Source organism: Cyrtonyx montezumae, unplaced genomic scaffold (assembly GCF_038088225.1).
Source record: "Cyrtonyx montezumae isolate F1298 unplaced genomic scaffold, pur_monq_1.0 scaffold_16, whole genome shotgun sequence".
In the NCBI taxonomy this organism is placed as follows: domain Eukaryota; kingdom Metazoa; phylum Chordata; class Aves; order Galliformes; family Odontophoridae; genus Cyrtonyx; species Cyrtonyx montezumae.
In genome coordinates, this window is record NW_027071892.1 from 3,868,917 (window position 1) to 3,881,084 (window position 12,168).

At 35.3% G+C, this 12,168-nt stretch overlaps 1 protein-coding gene across 13 annotated transcripts in view; it reads right to left on the reverse strand.

The window, feature by feature from the left end:
* The window catches only part of RBFOX1 (RNA binding fox-1 homolog 1), a 719,068-nt gene that overhangs the window by 350,617 nt on the left and 356,283 nt on the right, over window positions 1-12,168 (reverse strand). The gene's annotated exons all lie outside the window — the stretch shown is intronic.

Consider the following 12,168-nt stretch of genomic DNA (forward strand, 5'->3'; position numbering starts at 1 on the left):
CCCCAGAGGGCATGCACTTGTTGAACTGCCAGTCTCTAGCAAGAAGGGTTGGGCTGGTTGGTTGGTTGCTTTATTTGTTTTGTTAAATAATTTCAGAATACAGTAATTATTGTTACTGAGTGTCATCAACTTCGAAAGTGTAATCGCTGTTATTTCTGTAATTAATGTACATGCAAACGTAATTCACAAAATATGAAAAAGAAATGAGATAATATATTTTTCAAAGGATATTTCTGGATGTTCAGAGTATGCTTTCCAGTAGTTTTCATTACAAAATATAAAACATGAAACAATGGCCATTTGTACGAGATATTTTTACTCTGTGATGATGACAAAAATTTCTCAGGCAAAGCCAGGTAACTTACAAAAGAATAAAACTACCATTTTTTTTCAACACAAAATAGTAAGCTCTAATGAACAAATGGTAAGGGAAACCTTCTCCATATATACCAGAAGGATTACAACAAAGATTCTATCTCTCTACCTATCTTTCTGTCTATGTATTTACAGGTGGTAGTTTATTAAAATACACCTGAGAAAGGGATATTTGGGCACAAGAAGCTTCCTTTGCAGCTAATCAGTGCCAAGTTTGCTCTCTGTTCTGTTTCTTTTTCCTTTTTTTTTTTTTTATTGCTATGTGTGCCAGTTTAAAAGAAGCATCCTGTCAGTACTGAGCACTTAAGGGAAAACATAAATAATGCATTTATAGTATGTAAACCTGAACAGATAAACCAAAGGAACGGAAAGCCATAACATATTTAATTAATGATCAAGATACCTTTGAAATAAATCTTGAGCATGTCCTGCAATTTTAAAAAGATAGCTTCTCAACCTTAAATTTAATTCATTACATTCTGAATTGAACCATATGCAATGAACTATTTATTTCATTTAGATCAAAACTGCATGAAGAACCTGGTCAATAAGTTGAGTGTCATTATGTCAAACTATCACGTAACACACTTTAGTGGAACAATGCCCAAAATATTGATTCTCTTCAAAGGATTTTATCGAAGAAAAACTTCTAAAGAACTTGAACAGTAGTTCAAGATCATTTTATATGACTGCTGTCTTATAAATATGCTACAAGGTTCCTTCATTTTAAACAAAATAGACCTTTTGGAAATTGTCTGCAGCCTGCTGGTGTGATTCTGCTGTGAATTCCTGAACATAAATAGGATGGGGAAGTACATTTTGTCCTCTTTAAGTAACAGTAGCAGATAGGAGAACTGAGATCTTTCACAGTTTTTTTTCTAACAGTCATCCACTGCTCACAAAGACAGGCAAATCTAGACACTGTGGAACTAGTGCAGCATTGTATGTGATCACAAAAGTTTTCCCATACAGATTTGGACATATTAAGGCCACCTCAAAATCCATTAAACAAGATGTAAACAGATATGTTGTTATAGAATAATTAGCATCACAGTCTATCTAATCCAAACCACAGAATTATTACTGTTACTACTCCAACTACCAACACTTTAGTACTTAACCTAACATACAAATACGTAGTAAACCTAGAGAAGAAACTGAAATGCAATTAAAAAATAAGGCACCTGTGGATGCAATAAGCAGAACAAGGGAGCAACACCAGCACTTAGGCTGACATCATTTCAAACAAACTAGCAAATAAATGAAATCCTTTATATTCTAATATTTCAGCATAAACAAACATTTATATTAAATGTAGTTAGCCTGTATTCTGACAAAGGGGTGTATAAAACTGACCAGATCCCAGTGAGCAGTTAACACCAGAATTATTTATCCACAACTGTCAGGGCAGCATAAGAGACTGACTGACCAATATATGAACTGTGGAGCACAGCAGGCACATGTGAAAGACTTGGTGCTGACCATAGACACATTGGTTTTACCACAATATAGTTTCATAATTAGTAACTGCATATTTATCAGCTTTAAGGTTCCATATGTCTCCTCATACATTCATAAATTAACTAACAGAAATAAAATCATACATTAATCACCAGTTGTATTTCAACTGGATACGGTGTTTTCTCTCATTAGATGCTCATATAATAAACGTAAAGCGTTCTCTTAAAAATGAATGATAAATTTGTATGGTTCTTTTTTTCTGTACTTATAAGAATGCTGTGCTATACAAGGAAATCCACTGTGCTGACACCTGATATATTTCCCATTGAAGCAGTCACTTCCTTTGCATCATTTTATGACACGTTAGATTTTTCATCACAGAATCATAGAATCATTAACGTCGGAAAAGACCACTAACATCATTAAGTCCAACTGCAAGCTCAACACCACCATGCCACTAAACCATGTTCCTAAGTGCCACGTCTACACATCTACTGAAAGCCTGAAGAGGCTGTGACTCCTCCACTTCCCTGCACATTGTTCCAACGACTTATTACTCCTTCTGTGAAGATTTTTTTCTTAATCATCTTACTGCCCTGGAGAATTCTAAATAAAGCTACAAGAGAAGCACAGTCTCTCCAGTGAGCCTTCATTTAGAGAGAGTATGGACTTGTACATTACAACACAAAAAAACGTTGTGTATTAATTTAAAATGGCTTCTTAGTACTTCATATGAAAACCCAAAACACAAATGAACTAATATCCATCTGAAGACCTCAGAGTTCTGCGAAATAATGCCTGAGTTACCCAAATGCAGATGACTCACTACAAATATCAGCAAATGCATAAATGTGGGATAATTTAAAGTGGAAATGAGGTTTTTGGAGCTTTTCATCATGACTGACAACAGCATTAAGAGTATCTCAGACATAAATCACAGCTTTCTTCCTCAAGGAGGAACTGGAGACATTATCCTCTTCTAAAAGCAACTTACATTTGTCCTGTGTAGGAAAAATGTACAAATTTCCTGTGTAGGTCTTCCCCTTGAAGACTCCCAAATGTTGCCTGTTGAAGAGTCTAATGAGCTGCTCCAGCACTGAGAACCTGAAGATTTTCTGTACACACTGCATTTCTAATACAAATGGGTAATAGGTGCGTATGTCTATGCATATGCAAATTTTTCCAGAACACAGAGCTTTGGGTTACTCTTGGCAAGGTATGTGCCTTTGCACGCATAGAATTTTAATTTCATGGGATTTTATTACAACCATCAGTTATTGTGCTATAGCAGTAGCTAGAGGGACTGATTTATTCTCAAATGCCCTTGGCTTGCTATTGTATATCGAGTAATGCTGCTGTTATAAATATACCTGGGTGAAGAAATGTCTACAGTTCTGTGCAAAATACTAAGCATAGTTAAGTTTTCAAGCATTGCATACAAGAGGGTTGGTTGTTTTTTTTTTTTTCCTACTGGAAGGAACAGACAATTATTATGGCCCATTGAGTTCAGATTAAGCATTTCCATCAAAAAAAAAGAAAAAAGAAAAAAATGCCTCATGCTACATTCCTTGTAAAGCTGTAAATGCAAATGGGAACCATCTCATCTTCCATAAAAAATAATCTACGGTTAAGGTTTTATTTGCTTCTTGCTTTCCATTTCTTCTTATCCTCAATTAGCAAAAGATTCCAAAACAGGAGAACTGTACTGAAGCAAAATAAACAAAGTAAAAAGGAAAAAAAATTCAAAAATAAATCAGAAACACACTAAAAATAATTGCTGTATTTAATCAGTGTATAGGTAATTATTTCCCTGTATATTTACTCTTATAATCAGTTGAGACTACCCCAAGACCAATTTCCATCTTTCCTTAGCCTTGGGCTAAGAAACTTTTTGTTAAGAACATCTATAGTGCTTGACCAACACATATCTGGCAAATCTACCTTGGCTTTTGTTTTCTTTGCTTGTGTTGTTGGTTTTGTTTTAACAGTTACACTCCCAAAATGTGCTGCAGGTCACGGAGACCTGCGTCACTGAATCTGCCTTTCACTTCCCGATTCCAGCCACAAAAACTCGCATCACTGCAGCATACCTGGGAAGCTCTCCATTTTCTGTGAGCCCTTTAAGCACAACACCAGCCAGTATGGCAGCTGTTCCTCCTCAGTATCCTACTGCATAACCATTCCTGTGATTTTTATAACAGTGTAGGAGCCACGAGTCTCTGGTGTGCCTTTTGTGAAATGTACCACTAGGAGAATAACTGGTTTGGGTCTATTTTGCATACGTTACGTGACTGTATGACTGTCCCTTGAATGCTAACACACTGCTGCCATTCAATTGGAAACTGTTCTGCACTATATTTTCATAAAAACTGGCAAAAAATGTCTCTAAAAAGTATTTCTTCAAGTATCATTCTAGATAAAAAAAAAAAAAAACAACCACAAAAAAACAACAACAACAACAAAACTTGTGTGGTAGAAATTCTCTAAATTAAATTCTGCACGTGTATGTTAAAGAACAATCCCATGAGATGGTTTATCTATATTTAGTATTCAAATAAATATTCCTTCAGTACACAAAAGACTAGCTACAGTATACTTTGTTTAATTTCCCTGCATAGCAGTCTGTAATATAAGGAATAATCAGAAGGCAAAGCCACTGTATTAATAAGAATAAATGGACACTATGAAAAACATAATTGAAAATACTGTGATGCTAAAGAAATAATCACTATAAAGTATGTTATCTTCGAATGCAAACACTACCAGACCAAGACCTGCTCATTACATGTATTACACTGTTTACTGCTGCATAAATCATTTTCTTGCATCACAAGCACACAGTTAATACAAGAATTTATTCTTGTAAAATCTTGTAACTTTGGGGAAATGGATGTTAAGTCTCTGCACAGAAAAATTAATGCAGTTTGTGACATGAATACCTATTAAGTGATAAACTCCAAAGCTAGTGTAAATACAGAATGAAGTCAGACATATTAATTAATATCTGAATATCAGATAATACTTGCAGCATTTGAAATGAATGCTATGATATGCTATTACACAGATTTTTTTTAAAAGTAATAGAGACAATGATTGAAAAGTCTAGGTCAAGAATGTAAATAAAATAAAGTAAATCACTATTTTACATACAAAAAAAACCCTATGTTTTGATCAGAAAATGAATACAAGCCTGTTAAGGTGCCAACTATGTATATTAAACACATAATATCTTGGAATAATACTTCAACGAGGCAGAGAAAGATGAAAATGGGGATGTGACTGGACACAGTCATGGATTTTTAGTTACTCAATCCAGTTATGCTACAAATTGCCACAGTAGATATCACCTGTGTGCTATCAGTAAACATCTGGAAGGTTACTTGCTGTGCTTGTGTGCTGATGAAAAGAAGTCACCATCATTCAGTTGTTAATGCTTCACAAATAACAAAAAAAACAACATGAAAACACAGCTTTTATCTGTCAGATAAAATTATTAGCTGAAGAGGTCCTTATGAGACGAACTGGGATGAGAAGTGAGATATGGCCAGGTCAGCAAAAAGCCAATGAACTGACAAATATCCAAACTTTGATTTGTTCATTTCCTCGGAATTACTCTTTTAAATAATACAAAATTACTCTTTGTAATGATACAAAGAGGAAGGATATATAAACAGAAAATTCGTTAATTTATTTGAAATTACTGAAAACATAATGCTATTCTAGACCATTAACCTAATAAATTAGTCATCAACAGATTTATTAGAAAATCTTATTTTATTAATCTGCAAATAAAATAGGAAATCCTTAGGATTTTCAACATTAACTACAGTAGCATTCAACAATTCAACAATACCCTTCTACTGAGTTTTAATAAGTACAGTCCATGCCTTTACATTTACAGTTACTTTATATATGACATTTTTGACAATAAAATCTGATTTAAAAAAAAAAAAGAAAAATGTGAACACCATGAAGAGAGTTCACCAAGACAGTCAGTTTTCATACATCACTCTGCTTGAAATTTTGGTGATGGCTTCATTATTTATGAAATATATATGTGCTATTTGTCTTTAGATCTTGAGAGAGAACTGCAAGGACATAAACACAAGATGCAAATTAATCACTAGAATCCACTCAGACGTTCAGAAAGAAGTAGACCTCCAAATGCCATTAATGTCTTTTAAATTACCTTTACTATTTTGAACATAAAATGTAAAGGTAAGTTCTGTGTTTGCACAAAAAAAATCACAAATCAAAACACCAGTATTGTACTTTGTCACATTTGTCAGCTTGTTCTGTAATACATCTTTCTTGTGAAGCAGAGGTTGCCTTCACTTCACTAATTTATCAGACACTGGACCTCTCAGGTGACGTTCTTTTCCTAAAGCATATCAAAGCCATGGAGGAATTATGACTTCATGAAGTTTAGAGAGAGAACTTCACACACTAACATCATTGATGCTTTATATCCATTAACAGAAGTGTTGTTTTGTTTTGCTTTTGAATGTTTTAAATGAGTCCCATAGAGGAAAGGCCCATGTGCCCAAACTCAAAACAGTCTCACTTTTGTGGCACATGCTTGACTTGTGCTCCGCATTAGGACTAACAATTCTTAGGAGCATTTCTACTGCAGCCAGATTTTAAAGAGCTGTAAACTAAACATCACAGTGAACACATTTTATATTTTTCCCCCTCACATGGCATTGTTTGGTAGAATGATAGGTTGTACAAACCTGCAGACTGTATGGTGCCACCAACCAATCCCTTCTCAAAGCTGCTGATGCTGGTAATGGAAAATTCCCTTTTTCTACTGTAAATCTGACATACCAAAGTCCACACCCTCCTTTCACTTACAGCAGCAGAATTGCAGAGGAACTCTACTGAGATGAGATATTTTAGATCTAGAAATGTAAAGAATGTCTTTAAGATTGTAAAGAAAATCTTGCAGCTATCAGCTGAAGGATAAGTCCAGTTCCTTGCACTCAGTGATCACAAGTATCCAGATGATTCACTTCGGATCAGAGTACAAAAAGATCTGGCAAGACTGTGTATACACTTGTCCTGCTTGGATGTGAAGATTATTACATAATCACTTTCAATAACTTTCCCGTTGTCACTTTGTTACTAAGAAACAGTAATGTAAGTACAATAAGTAATGCCTTTAATTATCCGCAATTAATAGTAGATTACCCTGAAACAATCATTTAGAAGAAAACAATACCAAGACAAATTGCTGTGCCGAACACAGTAGTACAGAGAACAAAATACACCAGTAAGTGAGAACTAAGTGAGTAGGGACTACCTAATAACAAGACTGGCTATATTTAGCCTCACATGCTACCATTAACAAGAAAGATATTCAAATAATTTTTTTTCAGGTAGCACAATATTGTAGACTAGTGAAAATCATGAACTTTTCTAGGATTCCTCAAGACCTATCTCCAACTGTTATTTTGCACTTCACTACTTTTACTTACTTACATCTCAGGAGCCCAGTTATCATGCACAAGAATAGGAATTGCATCACAGGGTGGGGAAAGCAATGCTTCAGGAGTTTTCCTTCTACCAACACAGACTGCACAGCTTCATGAGTTAGAAACATGGGTGCTACTGCTCTACATCTGCATCTACCACAGCTGAATAAAGCTCGTCATTAGTAATGAGAAGTGTCCAAAAATATGAGCATCGTAAAGGTATGACTTGGAAATTTTGCATTTATTTTCACACACAGGGTAACTCTGAATACCACTGTTCAATTTAGGAACAGTCCTTAGAAGGACTTCTTTTCAAAGAATCAAATTTATTTTCCTCCATGTGAATATACATCTTGTCAGCCTTGCAAACATTGATCTTATCTATTTGTCTGCAGCTTTCAAGTGAAATAAAGGGAGAGACAAAACCAAAGTTTTTTTTTTCAGTCTTTGTAGTGTTGGCATCCTAAAGGAAGGTGTTTTATTCTGCACAATGCCCACATCTAATAGCTACACAAGTAGGGCAAGGGCATACTGCCTTAATTTCCTTTCCTAAACAACTTAACTAACTATAGAAGATGCAGTGTCTAACGTTCAATAATTACTCAGGGCATTTACTTGTTCTAAGAATGCATTACAAGGATTGTCAATAAAATTTAATCAGCAATATATTTTTAGTGGCAGTGTTACAACTTGCTGCAACAGAACCTTTTTTTCCCCAATATTTTTTAAAGCTTTTCCTAAAAACAAAGCAAAGCAAAGCAAAACAAAACAAAAAAACCCATGAAGAAACAAATAAACCAGTGTATTTTTCTTACCAGGTTACTTTGGACAAGTCAGTCTCATTTAAAATGTTCTTTGCTTTTCTCTTAAGAAAACGAACAGTCACTGGCGAAAATTGGGTGCAGCTGTCCAAGTTAAACATTTTTCACCTTCTAATGAAACTACAGTAATGGTCTCACTGCACTAAAAATAGAAAAGTAGAAGGAAATATTTCAACTTATGTATAGGCATGTGCATGCACACCTATGCTCATTTTGCAAACTACATGTCATGTTCTTCCATGTCCTCTGTGATAACAAGCTTGAAATTGTAGCTTCAAGATTCTATTGTATCTATACATTCTGAAGTCATTTTAATGACACATTGCATACAACCGTTATGCATGGAAGTGCTGCTACCAACATTTCTTTGAGACTTTGTGATAAGCCTCCCAAAGGTGAACTATGCTGACAGAGCTTCAGGTCACAGTTTATGAGATACAGACATCTTTTGCTATATATACATGAAAGATCTCAATACTGAATCTTTTTACAATAAAAATAACCTATTTTCTTCCTCATACAGCAATACATATCTTCTCTTTCCTGCCATATCTTAACCCAAATTGAAAGAATTCTACCTACAAGTTTTCTTATATCTATCTATCTGCAGCCCTATATACAAGGGAGGGAAGAAAACATTTTACTACCTATATTTGGGGTTTACACTGCAGCGCAGGATAAATCAAGTTATTCGTAAATAATTTCAACATCATGTTATAATATACATGGCTAATTTACAAGTAATGCTCACAGTGTGATATAGAGTACAGCCCGTGCATTCAGTCTGGTATGAGACACTGGAAGCAATTCTTTGCTTCTCTTACACCTGAACAGATTTTGTAGAACTTACTTCATCACATTTATCACGAGATAAATATGCAAAATTACTCCAACTCATTATGGACTGCAGATTATTACATTTCCTCACTTTTATTTCAAAAAAAAAAAAAATTCCCTCCCCATCCATCATTTTAGTCAAGTACACACCTGATGAGAATGGTTGATACATATACTATTGAATGTACTTTCTTTAGCAATTTATTATTATGTTCTGATCTTATCAAAATTGCCACAGAACTACTGGTGCATCCCTGAGACTAGAACCTGCAGGAGATCAGTGCACTGTTTCTGTTGTTGTTTGCCCTGAATTTTGGATATATTAAACTAGAGTCTGCTGTGGGTTTTTGTTTGGTTGTTTGTCTGTCTGTTTCCCCTTGGCTTTCTTGGCTCTTCTCACGCCATAGCAACTCGCACCTCCTGAGTTTGTCCCTCTGCAAGGTTCCTGCTGCAGAATGGCTGCATCATTAAGAGCGAGCGCTAAGGCTGTGAAAGGCAAGAAGTGTAATAGCAGGAGTGAAAGTGCAAGTGAAAAGCATTAGTTAACAGATTAAGTATTCAAATTGAAAAAGCAAGGAGAAAAAAGGAAAGAAATGCAAAATGGTTAAAAAAAAAAAAATCAAACCAACAAACAAAAAAAGCCAGGAAGAAAATAAATTTGCACGCACAAAAGCATTAGGAAAATAAGGGAAAGGAATGATGTCTTCATGTTCTATGTCATTATGTCAGATTAAACACAAGCTAGTCTACTGAAATCAAGGTCCAAACAAGCTCATTATTTTTCAATCAACTAGTCTTCAAGTTTAGCAAATTTTCAAGCCTGGGATTAGTTTATGTGATTAATTGATTTTTAGTGTTATATGATGTAAAAACTGTTCTGTTCTGCTAACTACCTGAAACACTGAGATCAATTTTGAGAGTAAAACATCAATTACCACACTTACTGAGAGAGGATAAGCAGCAATTAAAAGGGTAGCTAATGCTTCTCTGCTTTAGGTTACTTGTCTCATTTGTCAGTATATCGTATCAATTGCTTCATTTCTAATTTTGTACACAGACTTGAATTCAGGCCTTTTACATTCCTTTTAGATATACTATATTCTGAGACAGGGTCGTCTCTTATTACTTAGACAAAAATCCCTAATGTGTCTCAACAGAACATTGCTACAAACAATAATTACTTTCCATTAGATTAAGATACTTTTTTAATTTTTTTCTTTTAACTTCAGCTTAGTTACACTGTAATTTCAGTAATAAATAAGTCCAAACTATGGTACTTCCAGTAGCTATTGTCCATCATTTCATAAAGAAGTGAATCTTGCAGGAACTAAGCACCTCTAGTTAAAATAAAGTTTTTGCCTTGCATCTGTTGCAGAGCATGAGTCTACCAATGTTTAAAGTTTAGGAAGATAGTGTGGTATTCCTGAAAGCCTAAAAACAACTGCAAAGAGGAGGAAGTAACAGAAAAAAAGTTTCCAAACATCAGGCTGTGCAGCCAGCATGGAGAAGGGCAACATACAATGATGACTTTGGTCAAAATCAACAAAGGTACAGAAACAGCAGTTCACCAGGTAAGCAGCTAAACAGGCATTGCCACATAGCTTGAGCTGACTATGAGCACACTGAAAAAGACATTTGGCCATTAGAATTGCAACACCAATGGAAAATTCTGCAGAGAGTGTTCAACTTGGTAACCCCAGGAGCTTTCTATTATCTTATTCCCCTATCTTTCTGTTTCTGAGACACTTCCATGCTGCTTTTCAAGGAGCTAAGCCTCCCGTGCCTGTAATGCAGGTCCCTGGCTAAAGCTCCCAGGACCTGGAGCTGCCAGGCAGCAATCCCAACAGGCTGTGTTAGAGCAGAGAACTCAAGTCAGGGAGATCCTGTGGCTTTAGAGCAGGTTTATGATAAAGCCCTGTCCATTTTTAGAGTGTTAGCAAAAAACTGCTTTTGTTCTAAATAAAGATAAAACCTGTTGTGAAATATCAGAATCTTCCATGAAACTTGATTGCCCTTTTCTTTATTCCCTCACTCTCTGCTCTCACCGTGTCTGTCTGGTCCTTGATGCAGAAAGATTTCCACTCTACTAGAAAGGGGAAACCTAGAACCTAAGCTTCCCAACTGTACATCAGTAGGACAGGTTGTGGATGCAGACTGGCAAATGACAAACACATTCTGCTCAGTAGATGCTCTGCATTCTAGTAAGTTGCAATAATTTGTTGAAATTAATATGCATTATTCTTTAGTAAATAAAACCAGACTAAAAATACATTACGGATTTTTTTTTTTTTCCAGAGTCTTTCACTTGATTCCCACAACACTGTAATTCAAATGTTTGCATTCAGCAGGCAGGAGAGTTGTGACTCAGAACCCTGGAAAGAGGAAATAAAAACACCTTTCATCTGCCCACACTGGGCATACAGTAGCAGTGAGACCGCCTTCTATTTGAGGAAGAAAAAAAAAAAAAAACCTTGATTTTATGAAAACAACAATATGCAGACATCTATTAAAGTCTCATTCTCAAATCTGAATCCTAGAGCTGAACCTGATCCTTCTGAGTAAGCAGTATCCTACAATATTTTATATTGTGTGAGAGTGCATGCACATGCCTGTCTGTATGTTTTGCATTCTAAGATTTGGGCCAACATTGATTTTATATCCTCTTACTATTTTATAGTTCTTAGACTGAAGTAATTTTTTCTTAAGCTCTGTACAGATTTAAGTATGCAAGCCAGGATGGAAAGGTACTGAATCTATAGTGTGCCATAAATCTGAATTATTCGTGATTTATTTTACTGTTACAGTTTGTGGGAAGATAACTGCATGGTTAGTTTATGTGCAGGCTCCTCTGAAAAATCAAGGGAGATTTTGCAACACTGGAAACAGGCACACACTGCTGATCTGGTCTCTTCTTGCACCTTACCAGATGTTTTGAGGGGTTTTGATCTAATTTATGGGAACAGTGTTGCCACCATGAGTCTTAAGGAAAACTAAAACATCAAAAAACAAAAACCAAAAAAACCCACCAAACACACACATGACACAGAACAAAACTCCCTTTTTTGCTTGAAGCTCATCAAAAGCATAAACAAAATGGGGGGAAAAAATCCAAACTCATAGCCATTACAGTGGAAAATAAAGGATTGAAACAAAGTACAAATTGAGTTCAGCACTTTCAATAGCTTTGCTATCATTTTCTA